Raw genomic sequence first — 18,311 nt, forward strand, 5'->3', positions numbered from 1 at the left:
CTTCCAGTGAATTAATTTGTGGAGACCGTCATTGTGCCAAAGGGCATTAGGTCCTGCAACTGAATATGCCCATCTCGGATTTTTTTTATCCACCTTATAGCAGTGTTGACAGGATCGACCCTGTGGATACTGTTTCTGATCTTGATACGTTGCAACCTTATATTCTTTGACCTCAAAATACCAATGATCATTCTCTCCCCTGCTAAAGGGTGTTCTTTCTTTAACGAAGAAATTATACAGTCCAGATCATTATCAGAAATATCGGTGTATTTGTTGGCAAGAATTTCTGGATGATTGGTATTGAGGAATCTCCACAGTGTTGACCGGTGAACTCCAATCAAATTTGCGATATCTTTCCAGTTAAAACAGAGGCTTTGCAGGTTCAACACAGTTTCAATATTGATATCATATGCTGGACGTCCTTTATTTTTCAAGTGTTTTAATTCAGATTGATATGAAGAGAAGTCGGCAGGTGAATCTTCATCTCTTTTTCTAGCTAGCATTTCACTCCATTCTGCTAATAGTACACTTACTGCATCGTACAAAGAGGGTATACAATCGTCACCAATGTGATTCAAGTCTTGAAATCCATTTTCTTTGGCCACACTAAGGAGGTTTAGGGCATTTAGAACAGTCGATGACTTACCCTTCATTAAATTACACACCTCTATGTTAGCTTCACTAAATCTTCTGTCACTCTCCTCTGTTAAATGATAAAGATAGTTGAAAAAATCAGCAATACTTTGTTCGTCAGTGTGAGCCATGTTGAAATAATTTTTTTGAAAGCCATGTGCTCTATCATCTATGTCAACAATATAAAATACGCTTAACAACGTACAACGATAAAAATACAGACCGGCGATAAATTGCAACATGTCCTCATGTCATGAAGCAATGTCTGGTCTGCTTTTTCGTGGATTTTTAACAAACGAGTTGCGAGTTGGTCCTACGAGTTGCGAGTTGCTATCAAATATGCGAGTTGCGAGTTGGTTTTTGCGAGTTGTGAGTTACGAGTTGCTTTTTTAACCAAAAGTGCGAGTTGCAAGTTGAAAATTTCACACTAGACATAAAAATCGCGAGTTGCAAATTAAAATCGCGAGTTGAAAATTAAAATCGCGAGTTGGAAAATCAAAAGTGCGAGTTGAAAAATCAAAAGTGGGAGTTGAAAATTAAAATCGCGAGTTGCAAATTAAAATCGCGAGTTGAAAATTAAAATCACGAGTTGGAAAATCAAAAGTGCGAGTTGAAAAATCAAAAGTGCGAGTTGAAAATTAAAATCGCGAGTTGCAAATTTTAATGTGTGAGTTTCAACCAGTGTGGAGAATTTTGTTGTTAGGGCGACATGTCTAGGTTCAAAATTGGAGAAAAGTTTTGTATTGGAAGCATAAAAGCTGATAGAAAACTATTTATACTGTGAAACTCGTGTAATTCGAATCTTAAAATTTCATATAGTAGGTGGTAAAATAAATATTTACGATAGAATAAAGAAAGAAAATCCTAGATTGGAAATAATAGTTGTACTCGTTCATTTGTGAGCATTGGCTCGATAGCTCTCATTCGTTCTGTCATGTCCTTGCGCTACTTTGAGAATCCCGACACTTTTATCGCAACAGTGGAACTGCACACTGAGATCATGTCAGAGGAATGTTTTGATTCACTTCAATGACCCGCCCCGCTCTGGTTTCGAACGTTTTGAGCGTTCGATTTTTATAAAGCCACTTACTTTTCGAATTACGAAAACATTCGAAATGACGAAATGAAAACATTCGAACATTCGAAAGTGTCGTGTAGATCGGGCCTTAATAAAAGAATGTTTGAAAAAGTTGAGTGTTTACCCGTAATAAAATCAAAATACCGGGAAAAATAATTCTTTTTTGAACCGAATAAAAAAGAGTGGCGTCGACTTCCTCTCAACAGTGGGAGTTTGGATTTTTTTCTGGAAAAACCAGTAGTTAACCTTCGAATTCCGCGCTGGACGCTGCTTAACCTTAAGCTATAAGCTATCAACACACACGTACACTCACGAATAAACCCCCGCCCTGTGTTGTGCCGTGCTGCTTTTTAAACCCCGCACGCGCGCGCATTATTTCATACGGATAAGCACTATTCAATATCGTAACTCAGAAAACCAGACGCTTGATGGTCTAAAAAAATATTTCTTTACCCTCAAAATATACCGTATTTCTGCAAAATAAAGACAATAAACAAACTGCAAAAATGCGAAATTCATATAATTAAGAAAGGACGAAAGCAAATTTTCATTTCAACTGTTAATTCTAATTTGCAACTCGCGATTTTAATTTGCAACTCGCGATTTCAATTTTCAACTCGCACTTTTGATTTTTTAACTCGCGATTTTAATCTGCAACTCGTGATTTTAATCTGCAACTCGCGATTTTGATGTCTTAACGTGAAATTTTCAACTCGTAACTCGCACTTTTATTTGGTTAAAATAGCAACTCGTAACTCGCAACTCGCAAAAACCAACTCTCAACTCGCATATTTGATAGCAACTCGCAACTCGCAGGACCAACTCGCAACTCGCATATTATCAATTCACGCTTTTTCTAATACTAAAAATCGGGATACGACAAACGGTGGACCCCCAATCCCTGTTTTTTTTGAAAAACGTAAATCTGCACTTTTGAGAAACGTAAATTTGCACTTTTTGAAAAACGTAAAATTATACTTTTGAAAAACGTAAATCTGCAACTTTGAAAAACGTAAATTTGCACTTTTTGAAAAACGTAAAATTATACTTTTGAAAAACGTAAATCTACAATTTTGAAAAACGTAAATTTGCACTTTTTGAAAAACGTAATATTATACATTTGAAAAACGTAATATTATACATTTGAAAAACGTAAATTTGCACTTTTTGAAAAGCGTAAAAATGTATTTTTGAAAAACGGAAAACTTCACTTTGAAAAGCGTAAAAGTGGGTTTTTCATTGTCAAACTATATATTTATTTTTGCAACATACGGCACGTCATAATACTTGTGATGTTTGACAGCCTTCTTCAACTTGACATAACCTTGTTTCCATTTAATCCCAAAACATTGTGTAGAATACTTCTTTATGGCGACCCCGATTTTAGCATTGTCCAAAATCACGATATATTGAGTATAACAATAAAATTTATCCGTGACACAAGCCGTTTTGGGGGACCGTTATTTTAGTCTTTTACTCTAACTGCTCTCCAAGCTCTTTTTGTTTTTGTTTTTTATTTTTTTGTTAGTATTCATCCTCTGTAGTAAGTTTTTTTTTCCATGCATTTATCAATTGATTTATTAATTTATTGTTAGCTTAGTTTGGGTTCCTTCCTCCTGGCGGTATGATCTGGTGGTCCTTTTGCGGGAGGTTAGGAACCCTTAGTTTTGTACTATTTGTTCGTGTTTCATATACTATAGATAAAAAAAAAAAAAAAAAAAAAAAAAAAAAATTGTTCACTCTCCTTTCCTCATTAATTGATTTTTCGAAGCATTTTTATTGCATTTCTTATCGAAAATCACTCATCCAATTCCCAAAAGAGATTTAAAACTTTCCTGTGAGAGTCAGAGGTCGTGTTCAGACATGAAAGTTTAAGTTTAAGGCGTAAGTAGTACTAAGTTGATATGGGAATTAAGAAATGCAATGACTTAATTGCTATTTCATCTTTTAGATGGATTACATAAGAGAGGAAAAAGGAATCCCCTTTTGTATGTTTGAGTGAGGCTTCGTTTTTGATAGAGGAGATCACAAACAGTTTTATTGCGGAGTATGGGAATCTCCATACTTCGATCCATGATATTCTCATTAAAAGCCCATTAACTGCCTAAATTGCTAGAGACGCTCCGAGCATCTCTAAGTCATAAATTTCACGTTCTCCTTTCATAATTTACAAAAGGAGCATGCTTTTCACTTGCGAACTCTGATTTCGTCTATTCAGAAAACTGTTTTCTGAAAACAATGAAAACACAATGATCGCTCTCCATCGTTTTATGAGTCGTTTATCCAGTGTATAATAAATCTTTGATCTAAGTGTATAGTTTTCTTTCAAATTCATTTCCCTGGTCTCATCGTCATTAAGGATTACTTTTTCACCGAAGATGTCTCTCTATGGGCCAGTTGTCTGATATCTGGATCAGTAAATACAATTGAGTCTCCATAACTTAAACGCGCACAAATTTATTCGAGTTGTGGAAAATTCAAGTTATGGAGTAAGTTTTATAAGGCATTGTTAACTGAAGGGTTGTTCAAAAGAAGACATTTCAAAATTCTCAGCCAGGGAAAATCGTGTTGAATTTCCGTCTGTAACATTTTGTTCCTCAAAGCATATGGGTATTTCGGACAAACCCCGAGAGAGTTAGCAACATTTCTAATCTAAATTAATGGCTGCGAAAATATGCTTCAGCTCAAATCATTTGATTTTTCGTAATTTAATTTAATTGTAACTAATCATAAAAGGGTTGATTTGCAGCCCCTCCCCTCGCAAAAATAAATAAAATAAATAGATTTTTTGGAAGAACCGATTTGACTCAAGATTTATACACCCCAATTCCTCTCTAACTCTAGGGTAGGGAGTAGAGATTTTAAGGAAACTCGTTCCCGACCCCCTGTCGCTATTAAAGAGAAAAAATTAAATTGAATTGTTTCTTGTATTTTAAGAATTCATTTATGTATTTCAATTGTTTTTTTCCCGTATTAAAATTACAATTAAAACTCCTTAGCATGGAAGATTGTAAATTTTAGCTGGTAACCAAGGTAATGGGGAGTACTTTGTGCAGCAAACGGCGCGCTTTTTTGGAACGCCATGATGATCCTTATCCATCCAAAAGTTGTTAGCGTTATTTGACATACAATCAGCCTTCCCCATTTTGGTAACCCAAACGGTCAATTTATTCGGCCAATTTGGGACATTTGCTTTCTTCGCATTGCAAACTTGTAATTGGATACCACCATTGTTTAAATCCGTTTGGCACCGACTTGCGACGCGGTCGTTAGCGGCCGAACATGAGAGGCCACCAATGGAGCCACATGTGCGGTATTTCCAAGTTTTGAGCGTTCTGCTATGGATTGTCTGACCCTCTTTCAAGAAGCAGGCTAAATTACGACAATTCCAGGGACCAAACTTGAGGAATCCGAAAGCTTCAGTGGCCAACAGCGGAAGAAGTGCAATAAGAATGATTGTCTTCATTTTTCTGAAAAACAAAGGATAGTTAAACGGCTCACAAAGTGATTCAGGTAGTAAAAAAAGAATTTAAAAAAATGATTGCACGTCAATATTTGGTAGCAAGTATATAGCTGCTCAAAACAATTTAGATTAGGGTAGATTTAGACACCCCCTTCTCACACACCCAGTGGACATCCTTCCCACAGGAAAAATTGTCCACAATCTCGTCCCCGGTGGAAAATTATCCTCCAATTTTTGTTCTCACTGAAATAATAAAAAAAAAACAGTCCTGACTGCAAAATATGATGCTTTTCTTCCCATTGCCACTGAATTTTTTAATTTAAAAACAAAAAAATTGAAATCCCCGGCCATATAAGATACGGGATATCAATCCCTGTCGATTTTCAGTCTGTTATTTCTATCCCCACTGGCTGAAAAAATCCTAACGGGTCTGTGAAAAGGGGGTGTATCTAGTCTCTTTAGAAAGCCTCCATTTTGTAGGGGAAAGATTCAAGATAATAAATCTTTCAGATCTGAAAGAGGCTAAATCTACTGGTTTTTATATAAGCATGGTTCAATTAATGATCAGAGGAAGGATTCGGTATGTAAAATAAAAAGAAGTTGAAAAAATTGGAAAGTTACCTTCAATTTGTTTTATTCAAGTTACTTTTCTTGTCTTGAGTTGTCTTGATCGGTTTAATGATTCAACATGTGATGATGTTTAAAAAGTCAATTCTGACTCCTATTTATACTCAATTTGAGTTGATAGGGGAGGGGTTATAAATGAATCATTGATAAGAAACGATAAAAGGTTAGGAAATCCAAAATTGCTATGATTTAAGAAAAACACGCTTTCAGCAAAAAGAATTACTGATCGTCTGATCAACGACCAACATTAATTACTTCCTACTGTGAAAGATTATCTTTCTATTCGATGAATTTATCTTTATCTCGGTTAAGATTTTGTTACACGTGGGTGAAGCGAAACTCACCCCAGATTGAAATCATAGAGACCGATGTGAAATTTGTGCTTCAAAATCAGTGAAGTGAAGATGCACTGCTTGAACCTGAAGTAAATTTTTTCTAATTCCCCGATATTGTTAACTGTTTCTCTCAACACCTATCCCGATTGCTCGAAAATCGGATTTGAGTAAATTTTGAAAACAATATCATGTTTCAATAGACAGAGTTTACTTAAAACTGACGAACTTCAACTTTTTTTTAACTGGAATCTAAACTTTTGTATCTACACAGGAGGAGATTCAAATTCAAAAAATTGACGTACACAATATGATCTTTTTCAGTTAGAAATATGAATTTTCCTGGAGAATATCCATGATGGGTAATTTTATTTTTTCTTGAAATAAACAAAGCAAGCTTAAGGGGTATGGAGCGAGCACGCTAGTTCAGATGTCAGAGATAAAATATCTAAAGAATCCAATCAAACGCAATCTAAAATTAAACCACCAAAGTTTGGTTCACAAATATATAGAAATTGGGGAAATCATTGCATGAAATAGGAGATTTTGTTTGGAGATATTTGAAACTGGGCCGACGGAATTTACATGAGGTAAATGCCTTTAAGATCAATCAACCATTTTTATTTTTTTGAACGAAGTTGCAAATTTTGCCTTTATCCAGACTTATGCCGTTTGCTTTGTACAGTTGACGCTCTTCAAATCAGTTTTAAGGGAAATTGGAGTTTCATCAAATAATTCAGCGTATCGAATAAGCGGTGTTGTTGAGAGTTTCTTGTTGAGTCTGACTTTTGGAATTATCGAATAGTAGAACGTCGAATTACAGAGCGTCAACTGTAATGTCCAAAACATGAAAATAAAAGAAAATGATTTCGGCGTTAATATATCATAGGATCTCATCCTTAATCACTTCCTCATGAAGTGAAACTTTTCAGAAGTTGATTCACAGCGGGTAATTTTCACATGGAAATGAGTCATAGATATAATTGGCCATTATTGTTTTCCAAGAATTGAAAACTGAAGATTGCCAAAAGATTCGAACGTCACGGCGTATCCTAGGATCTATTTAATTACTTCCTTCTCATGTTAACCCTATTCATACTAGGCTTTTAGGGGCGGTTCAGAACTAGGGGGGGGGGGGGCTTTTCCTGTACCACCCCTTAACTTTTGATCTAGTGGGTCTTTTTGGATGAAATTTGGCACACAAGATCCTTGTCACGTAAGGTAACTTTTGACAAAATTTTTTTTTGATGACGTCAGTCATCATGCCCAAAGTGAGCAAAAACTGAAATTTTCCATTGTTCTTATAAATAGCTATTGTATTCTAACAAAGGCTTTAGAAAAAAGTTGCCTGAGTTTAAAATGCTTATTTTATCCTAAATATTCAATAAATTACGGTTTAAACGATATATTTGACATTAAAAATAAATTTGTATTGGAAAAGTGTCAATTTTTGTGACACCTTACTGTCAGAAATGTCATCATGCTCAAGGTGTGAAAATATTTAGGTAACAAATTTTTTTTATTTTGAAGCAAAATAAAAGTTAGGAATTTACAGAAAATTTCACGGCAAAAGCTCTATTATTTCAGGAGCTATTACCAATAGTTTGACTTCCGAACAGAAAGAGCCCCCCCTAGTACGAATAGGGTTAAGCAATACTAAATTATCCATTTGATTTTCGTTTTCCGTTGAAAACTAAAGTTCGTTTGCTTTAAGTATGCACTAATTTTTATTTTGCTTGCCAGTTTTCAACAAATGCCTTTCAACCACATACCGTCTAATAGATCATTTGGATAACACTAAAATTTCTGTGAAAAATATTTCAGAAAGATTTGGGAAATGAAAAGGAAAAACAAAGATGAAAAATAATTTTTTATTCTATGGTGCTATAAACTTCATTTTTGATTTGGAGGTACTAAAGCGAATGGATTTTAATGACGTCAAATTTCACGATAAGATATCATTTATTTCCGACAGAACCCACTGCCTTTTAAGATTTACTTCCAATTCTTCCAGTCTTAGTCTGTTGACAGTGTGTAGGCGGCAGCTCAAAAATCAATCCAAAACAAGATATAGATGAGACAAGATGTCTATAAAGATCAAGAGGGTGGTTCTCTTTTCAAAAGCCTAATCATCTACACGTGACCAAACTCTTCTCCATAGAGAGTTATCACGCTGTAAGATTCTCTGGAAAACTATTCCTGGACCCATGGCTTCAGTACAAAGATCGATGAATATTCGGACTTGGAAGATTGAATACTCTTACTTTAAGAGGAGAAAATTTCAAGGAAAGAACCTTTAGAAATAAGCCTTTACAAATATGCCAATTCTCTCACTCAATTTGCTCAAAACTCACGAAGATCACAAACGTTTTTAGTTGCTCATAAAACCAGGGATATAAAACGGAATTCTAAATTAATATACGACATACTTTTGTGATATGTTATCCATCTTTCATAATGCAACCCTCTTCGTGCTTCGGAGTTAGATAGAGGGTCAGATTGAAGTTGAAATGACTGCCAAGTAGATCTCGACCAGTCCACACATAGCGCATATTTACTCTAAAGGTCACTGCCCCTTAATACACCTTTTCGACCGTAATGGCGTGCGGTCCAGGCGTGTGCCACTTTTTTGTTTAATTTACAACCTTAAACTCGATCCAATCCTTTTTTATACTTTTTTCTATTGTCTTTAGGTGCGGAAAAATAACTGGAACAGTTTTAGCGTGGTAAAACGAATAAAAAATGCCCGGGCAACAATTGGCGGCTACGGTCGAAAAGGTGTATAGCATCAGTGCAGGTTGGCTGACAATTTAGATGTTTTCATTTATAATTGGGCTTTTGAGCGCAGGGATTGGTTAAAGCAAAACGATCTCGCCAAAATCAAACACCAATCATAAACATAAACATTAAAGCTCAGTCAAGCAAGTCAATTAGCCGTTTCTGTAACTGAGAAGCTAATTCTATGAACCGGGGTAAGACATTTACATCACTTGTGATGTTGAAGCCTTCACTGTCTAAGCTGGTTACCGAAGACCCACGATTGACACATTACCCCGATGTTTGATAGAGAGCTGAGAGTCGGCTCTGGTTACAAGATGTATAACAGAATCTAGAGGTTGAGACTTCTGGGAATCGAGCCTGGGACGCCCGCTTGCGGACACAATGATTAGACAACTACGTCAATCTGAATTCATACACTCATAGACTTTTGATTTAGTTTTAGGCAAAATGCAGCGTGGTTTTGAATGATTTTGTTAAGCAGCAAAGTCAGGTTAGATAACTATATTTGCCCAATCCCCTTTAATAAATGATCTGTTTATGAGATTGGGCTATTCCAGAAATAGTCTGTACCACCTATGTTGAGGAGGTGTGACGTCCAGGGTGGTCTGGAAAATAGGAAATCCAGGGTGGTATGGCTTTTTGAACGAAAAATTCCAGGGTGGTCAGTAAAATCGGGTTGAAAATCCTGAGTGGTGAGTCTAACGGTGTCGAAAATCCAGGGTGGTCCAAAAAATGGGAGGGAAAAATCCAAGGGGGTCCTGAAAAATTGGAAAAAAACCCAGGGGGTGACCTTTTATAAAAAAAACCTCCTCGCCATAAGGGGTACATTCTTTTTCTGGAATAGCCCTTTAAGTAACGTCAAAACATATTTTGTGTCAGCTAGGAGGTTATATGCAACACTCACAAAAGATTAGAGACTTGATTGAAGCACGTGTTAAGAGCGGTAATCACTTTAATTAGAAAGAGTGGGCGAAATAATACGATGAGTTATAACCAGGACAAGTTCTGGATTTATAAAAAAACCTCGAAATGCAAGTTTCGATGTGCTTCCTAAACCAATATCCTGTGAACATGAACTTGTTGCAAAAGATTTACAGGTAAAACAGCACCAATTAGTGCTTATGTAAGTCAATTTAAGTATATGCATTCCTCGTGACCAAGAGTCTTCATCAAGACTACAGTTAAATTAACAGTTAAATAATTCGTATGAATAATATAGGCAACATTCAAAAGCACATGTCGAAACTAGTATTTGGCGCCTATGAAATTATTTGGTCAGCAATCATTTTTGCAATTTAATTACTTGAACAGCAAACTAGTATTTGGTCCTTATGAAATTTGGAATTATTATGATGAAATATCTTAAACGATATCTTTTAAGAATCACAAAGTCGACAATAATTCTATACTTGAACTACGCTGGAAAGCATACTTAGTGCTCATCGTGAGCGTAGATTGGGATGAGTGTTACCAAAAATCACAATCACTCTTGTTTCAAAGTCCGGCACTCGATTTTGAAAACGACCGTACGTTCAGCCAAAAATCAGGTCTCTAAAATCGGACCCTTACAGTGCAGGAAAAATTTGGCTGAAAATCGACCATTATAGTGCAATTTTTCAAAATATTTTGCCATTTTCAGGGCAAAGTTTTTTTAAATTTCTTAAATTTTACCTCAAAATTCGGTATTTTCTCAAATTTTACACCCTTACAGTGCACTTTCCAAAGTCCAAAAAGCCTACCCTTAAGGGCCGCACGTCCGCCCCCCCCCCCCCCCCGGGTATCCCCGGGTATCAAAGCTGGGTACCACAGCAATTCCCCTCACATGGTATGGGTTGACCCGGAAAAAATTATGTTATGATAATAATTAACCACTACGTCAACCGTGTACCATAAACTATATACACCCTTTTCTACCTACACCTCCTTCTCCCAGACTCACTGGGAACCCTTCACACTGGAAAAATTGGCCTAAACATCGCCCACGGTGGAAAATTATACTTCTATATTTGTCCCCACTGAAAATAATCTGAGAGACCAATCCTCACTGATAAATATTGCTTTTTTCCCATTCCCACTGAATTTTCTGCCTTGAAAACAGAAGAATTTAAACCTCAGCCATAAAAAATATGGGAACATAAATCCCCATCGAGTTTCAGTCCGTTATGTTTTACCCCCACCGGCTAAAGAAAATCTACTACGTCTGCGAAAAGGGGCTGTCTACCTATAACTAACGAAAAAGAAGGTTTTCTGTCACCTCTGACTGCAGTTGCAGACTTAGTTGTTAAAGATAAAACTGTCAGTAGATACCGTGAATAGCACAGGTCAAAATCATATATTGACGCTGTGCCGACGAATCGAGTTTCTATTCAGTGCGCAATCAACGGAGAGAAAAGTAACCATGACGAGCATCCAAGATCTTGGATGAGGCTCAAAGTTGATATTTTTATTCCCGTCGTTGAAAACACAACTTACAAAAAGTCATCAATGCTTTGTAAAAAGAGTCAGTGATAGAGAATCATAACATAAAGTCTGTCTATTATTTCGATTCAATTAAAGTGACATTTCCATAATTAAAAGTTTCGTAATTACTGGTTATACCTTTGATACTCAGGGTAGTCAGTAGAGTGTACGGAGAAGAAAATCTCAACAAAGAATAAAGAAAGCTCAAACTACCTCAAAAAGTCACTAATATTAGGTACCACATGTCGAAACTGGTAATTGGTCTTAATTTTATTATTTGACCTAGAGTATGTTTGTTGCTATTGGATGCTGTATTATTACCAGGACTCTATGATTGCTGTGAAAATACCGTTAATATTTTGCAAAAAAAGTGAAAGAGATTAGATGCTTAAAATATTAAAAACTTGTAAAATTGAGACTAAATTTTGAGAGTAGAGTATAGCGAATATGGCGCTGTAGACAGGGGAGTCCAGTTTACCAAATTTTGCGTCAAGTGAAAACTGTAAATGGTCTTAGGTCTATTTGAGTTTATTCTACAGCCTTTGGCAAACATTGAAAAAAGAACAAATTAATTAATCGTCTGCTGACGCGCTGACGTCAAGAAGCACATGTTGAAATTGGTTACAATTAGCTGGTTTTCGTGAATCTTTTGTTAACAACATTGCGTTTGCTATAAAAAGTTCATTCTGAAGCTTTAATGATCAGTTCGCATCGTGGAAAAGAAAAATACAACTGACTCAAAGGTAAGTGAAAAAGTAAGATTTTGTTTTTGTTATTTATTAGTATGGGTGAAGATTGACTATGACTATGGATGGGGGCAAAATATAATGAAACAACAACCTTGCTTCAGTGAGCCGGCCAAGAAATCGACGAAAAGAGTAAAACTTGCAGAGATGAGAACTGATGATTTAGTTCTTAAGGGCTCTGACCATAGTGAATTTTTAATATTTGCCACTTACAAAATATAAAGTTCTACTTGATGTAGCATGTTATACATATTCTGTTAGGCCAATTATCCGTGAGTCTGAAAATTTAAGAATCACAATGAAAAAATCTGATGAAGAAGAAAATGAAGACTTTTGCGAAGAAGAGTATTTCAACTTTGAAGAGCTTAGTTTCGGCGAAGAAAAAACATTTTGAAAATTTTTTTGCGGTAGACGGTGTATCTTTTATCGAACTAAAATTATTTTTTCGGAAAATTTTTCTAAAAGCTTATTTGCTTCAAAATCTTGAAAATAGTGCTTTTTGACCAGTTTTCCATCCCAATTTTTCATAGAAAAACAGCCATAACTTTTGATGCATTAATTTTGAAAAATTCTTTCGAAAAATTTAAAACAGTTCAATTCTTAACGGGCAGTTTGAAAAAAATTCGAAACAAAAAGGTTAATTACCCATTAAAACTTAGCACTTTTTATAAAAGAAGGTGATGCAACATATTATTAACGTCTTTTTAAAGTTCATAACGTCATTTTTGCAATTAAATTCTTAATTACTCTTAAGGGATTTGATTAAAAAGCAATTTATAAAGGCAATTCTTTGTTGAAAGTGTTAAAGAACCTAAAACATAACTTTTATGTTCAAATACTAAAATCAATTTTCCGACTATGGCCAGAGCCCTTAATTGGAAAATTTTGACCCGGTTTACTCGGCTTAAAATTAGGCTATTCTTGACATTTTTTTCACCCGGTCATCCACTGATATAGATCTGACTAGGTCACTGATACATTGGTCGAAATAAGGATTTTGCTAACCAATTCACTGGTAATTTTTTTTTGGAAACCTTAAAATATTTCTCAAACATTACCGTAACATTCAGGAGAAAAATGTCAATATGAACTGACGGCTAATTTCATATTTTTCAGTTTTGACAGATAACATGAAGCTCTTATTCGTCATTTTGATTCTTCCCTTGGTAATCGAAGCCATCCCAGTCTACAATACAATCAAATGTTACTGGAATATCAATAATCATCAAATACAACGAGCATCATTCACGCTAGGAGGATCATGCTCCTACGTTGCCAATCAAATCGAAACATGCTGCAAGACATTCTTAAATGGACCTGACAGAGTTGATATTTGTCAGAAATATGCTTTTATGGTACCAACGTTTCCAAGCAAAGGTCACTTCACAGTGGTGGCACAGGGAAAAGTTAATTGTCTGCCAACAATATGGTCACAGCAAGGAAAGTCAATCTGCTGTACAAAATACGGGACATTTGCTACTGCATGTTAAAATAAGATCTTACTTAATATAACATCAATTTCTTATTGTTCATAAGAGGGTACTACAGTTCTTTAGAGACGTAAAAACATAATTTGTTACCGTGAAAAGCACAGCTCAAAATCATATATTTACGCTGTGCCGACGAATCGAGATTCTATTCATCGCGCAATCAGCGAAGACAAAAGTAACCATGACGACCATCCAAGATCTTGGATGAGCGTCATAGTCGATATTTTTATTCCCCTCGTTGAAAACACAACTTACAAAAAGTCATCAATGCTTTGTAAAAAGAGTCAGTGATAGAGAATCATAACATAAAGTCTGTCTATTATTTCGATTCAATTAAAGTGACATTTCCATAATTAAAAGTTTAGTAATTACTGTTATACATTTGGGAATCATGTAAAAGATTTCTTTTGAAATAAACTCATTTCAACTACACTTGGAGGTTTCTGGGGAATTCGTAAACAGTAAACTGCATACTGATACAGTCTGCTAGACATTAATATGGTAATATTTGCTCTTCATCTTTGATTTTTTCTACAGTGATTAGATTGACACATGCGCGATAAAATTTCTATTATTTGTCTTCAGAGGTTACTATTTTCTTTGAAAACTTAACCTCTGATACTCAGGGTAATAATTTGTAGCTTTGTTTTGAAGTCAAAAATCTTTATCAATTTATTATCATTTACTTATCAAGCTGTATGTAAGGTTAGTTTGTTATTTGAATCCTAGAAAGCAAAGTGGAATGGGATCTTCAAGGAAAAAATTGTTCAAAGGAGTTAAAATACAAGGGTATCAAAAAATTCTGAAAACTGTCATGTTCAGGGCGTCGATATGTATATTTATAGTATGTACTTTTTATATAGTTGACATATCTTTAGCTCTAATTGAATGATTTTTTCTTGAAGAGCCCAGCCTCTAATAGACTCCTTTGAATTATAAAGCCTTTCCTTCATTCAACCTACGACTATGACTTTGACGAACGACCTTAACTATCTTTTTACCAGGGAATATTCTTTTGAATGACGACAGTTTATCACAGAGACAAAAATATTACATTTTTGTTTATGTAAATTTGAAATCATTTGATATAATTATTTTACAAACTTACGAAATCTTGAAATAAATAATGTAAAAAGGAACATAAAAACATAAACAAATATAAGTCATAAAACTCAAATCCAAATACTCGATCCTATTCCCCTAGTCCGCTCTTTTTCTGATTCTGATAACGCTCACGATTGTACCAACGTCTGTCAGTAAAAATAAGTGATGCAAGTGGTTCTGGGTACGAGATTGCAAAAAACTGTAGGTGGATGCATAGTCATTATAAAAACACTGGTCTGGAAGGCTTTGTCTCTTTTTATTGTTAAAATATAGAGATTACGTACCAAAATCGATTTACTCTTGTCTCTCGAATAGAGGGGCGGGGGGGGGGTCCGAATAAGCAGGGGGTAGGAAAATTTTCTAAATTCTAATAAGCGGGGGGGGGGGATGGAATAAGAGGAGGGGGTAATTTGAAGACATGTTTTTTTAAACTGATATCAATTTCAACAACAAAAAAGAAACTTTAACAGATGAACACGTAAAATAAGAACCAATACTAACAAAAAGGAAAGTTTTAACAAGTTTAAGGTCTATCTATACTGTAATAAAATATTGAATTATTCGAATTTAATTAGCGGGGGGGGGGGGGTCTTAATAAGAGCGGGGGGGGGTGGGGTGGATTTTCTTTCTTCATAACAATTAGCAGGGGGGGGACGTCTATTCGGGAGACAAGAGTATTTTGCAAACTTTTTCATCATGTGATTAGAAAATAGACATACCCCAAGAGGAGGTTTTGGTAACTTGATCAAAAAGTATGCAAATCGCAACTTGTTTTTTGTTTGTAACAAAAGAAAATTGAACAAAAAGCTAAAACAATAGATTGCCAGACCGGGGTTGATGGCTATGGTGGATGTCAATGTATCATAGGAAAAATACTAATTTGTAGTATTCCATAGTCTAACATTTTAGTCTTTGTTTCTGTGATATACTCTTAATTAAATGTATACGACTTTATGGATGGTACTTGCCTGATGATCACAATTTATACAAAAGACATAAGAGATCTCTTAGAAAAATCAGTTTGTATGATTTTTGTAAAAGTATCTTAAAATTCAATGTTTGTGATGGAATTTCTTCCTCTATTATTGCACCAAAATCTGTTATTCATGCCATTCCTCTAAAATATGACGAAGAAAATCAGGTCCTACTAAAATCCTTTACAGATCTTTGGCATGTGGGGCTTTGATTGAAAGTGAAGAGATTTGCTCAGCTTGTAAGCGTTGTGTCAAAAAAAATGTTTTGAAACCTAAAAAAGAAATCACTCCTGCGTCTAAATTTGCACCGCTATCAAGAACTAACCGTGCCAAAGTGATCTTAGCCTTAGTAAAGGAAAGAGCCAGAGTCAAAGAACTATCAGGGAAGGTTGAAAAATTACAAAACGAAATGGAAACAAAAGGGATTTCTGTATCATCAGGGATGGCAAAGGACATCAATAGAATCATGAAAAATAATGAAGAAAATTCATCACCCTTCATGAAGCTATTTTGGAAAGAAAAGAAGAAAATGTCAGCCCAAGGAAACTTTGTTTACCATCCCATGTTAATTCGTTTTTGTTTGTCTTTAGCCTCAAAATCAGCCAAGGCATACGATGAGCTACGGAATTCCAAAGTGTTAATTTTACCAAGCAGAAGAACACTTCGGGACTACAAAAATGCTATTCGGCCTGAAGTAGGTTTTAATCACGAGGTTGTTGAAGAATTAGCTGAGTTGACTAAGAATCTCAAAGGTCATCAAAGAAATATAACCTTGTCTTTTGATGAAGTTAAAATTCAGGAAGACCTTGTATTTGATAAACATACAGGTGAATTGATTGGTTTTGTTGACCTTGGAGATTCTGACCTAAACTCTTCTACATTCAAGGAAGTAGATACCATAGCAACACATTGTCTTGTGTTTTATGTGCGTGGCATTTCCACTGATCTTAAATTCAGCTTTGCATATTTTGCCACAGTAGGTGCAACAGGAGCCCAGTTGATGCTACTTTTTTGGAAAGCTGTCTCCATATTAGAGCTGACTTGTAAACTAAAAGTTGTTGTAACCGTATCTGATGGAGCTTCCTTCAATAGAGCTTTCTTTAAATGTCACAAAGAATTGTCTCAATCCAATTCAAGTGTTATCTACAGGACGATTAATATTTTTTCTCCTGAACGCAGGTTTATTTATTTCATATCTGATTCCCCTCATCTTATGAAGACCATGCGCAATGCGATGTACCATTCTCAGAGGGGTGGGGTAGGAACTAGAGATTTGTGGAATGGTAATCCCATATTGTGGAATCAGATTGTTCACATTGTTCAAGATGACATGAACCGCAATCTGAAGCTGCTCCCCAAGCTGACTCTGGCTCACATCAGTTTGACATCCTATTCTGCAATGACTGTTAATCTGGCAACTCAAGTTCTAAGCTCAAAAATGGCAAATGTTATCTATCACTATTACCCTGAGTATAAGACCACAGGGGACTTGTGTCAATATATGGATTGCTTTTTTGACTGTTTCAATATCAGGTGTCAAGAAGAGGGAAAATTGAAAAGGAAAATATTTTTGGAGCCATTCCGTGATGAAAATGATTGGAGGTTTGATTGGCTGCAAAATGTTTTTCTTGTCTATTTTAATAACTGGAAAGCCAAAGTTGAGGCCAGAACTGATAAAACCGACAAAGAAAAGGAGAGGATGTTCATACCATATCAGACCTTTGAAGTAAGCCGGTCTTCAAACTCCATAGGCCGTAACTTTTACACTGTTTGAGCAATTGCCCGGCAAACTTAGACATTGATAACCCATAGGTAGGGGATCATTTTGATACAAAAGTTATTTCAAAATAATTTCAGATTTTCTTGGGACGACGGATTGGTGACGACCGGGACCCAGATATAGCCTTCTTGACCAAGTCATGCAAAGAGCTAGCATCTAACTTTGAGCTGTAGTAGTTATCATAGTGATATTGTGCATGCATGCTTGACATATGCCTTGTCAGCCCCCCTTTGGATTTTGTGACCTTCTCACAATATACTGACACACAAGTTCTGGTGGTTTTTCATTCTCTACGACTTCACTCGTTGAGATCTCATCCACCATGCCCTCAACAACCTCACTATATGCTAAAGCTTCGTCTACTACCTCAAATAATATGGAAATATCTTCTTCGAGATCCAAAACATCAAATTCAAAGTCAGTTTCGACTACCTCAGCAGTTTCAAAGTGTTCAGCCATCTTGTTTGATTTATCTCCAAGGATAGAATGAAGTTTGTTTTTATTTTCTGCTCAGTCCTGAAGTAGCAAACTCGTTTCCCGCCGAAATCTGCACATACGAAACGATCACGTGACCAAAATAAAAAAAATCTCAACCTCGGAGCTGGGACTTCCCGACCATGTATAGTATTCAATTGACATTGGTTCAATGTAGTAGACTAGGGCATTCACCATTTTAAAAAAAATTCCAAAATTGCAATTAGTAAGAATGATATTGGAAGTCGAAAAAACATCTACAACGATATCTGACAGACTAAAAAGCAAAAGCTCAAAATTGAGCGCTACCATATACACTACTTGGCCCCTTAATCACACAGTCAGCCAATTATTCAGTCTATCAAAAAG

The 18,311-nt window shown here is 35.6% G+C and overlaps 1 long non-coding RNA gene across 1 annotated transcript; it reads right to left on the bottom strand.

Moving 5' to 3' along the window:
- Window positions 1-4,624: 4,624 nt before the first annotated feature.
- Window positions 4,625-5,886, bottom strand: LOC136809693 (uncharacterized). Its single transcript, XR_010847011.1, has 2 exons — window positions 5,796-5,886; window positions 4,625-5,181 (listed from the first exon to the last, which is right to left on the bottom strand). It is a non-coding gene; the product is annotated as an uncharacterized lncRNA (long non-coding RNA).
- Between the last annotated feature and the right edge of the window lie 12,425 nt (window positions 5,887-18,311).

The sequence above is a fragment of the Clytia hemisphaerica genome, unplaced genomic scaffold (genome assembly GCF_902728285.1).
Source record: "Clytia hemisphaerica strain Z4C2 unplaced genomic scaffold, Clytia hemisphaerica genome assembly, whole genome shotgun sequence".
Taxonomy (NCBI): domain Eukaryota; kingdom Metazoa; phylum Cnidaria; class Hydrozoa; order Leptothecata; family Clytiidae; genus Clytia; species Clytia hemisphaerica.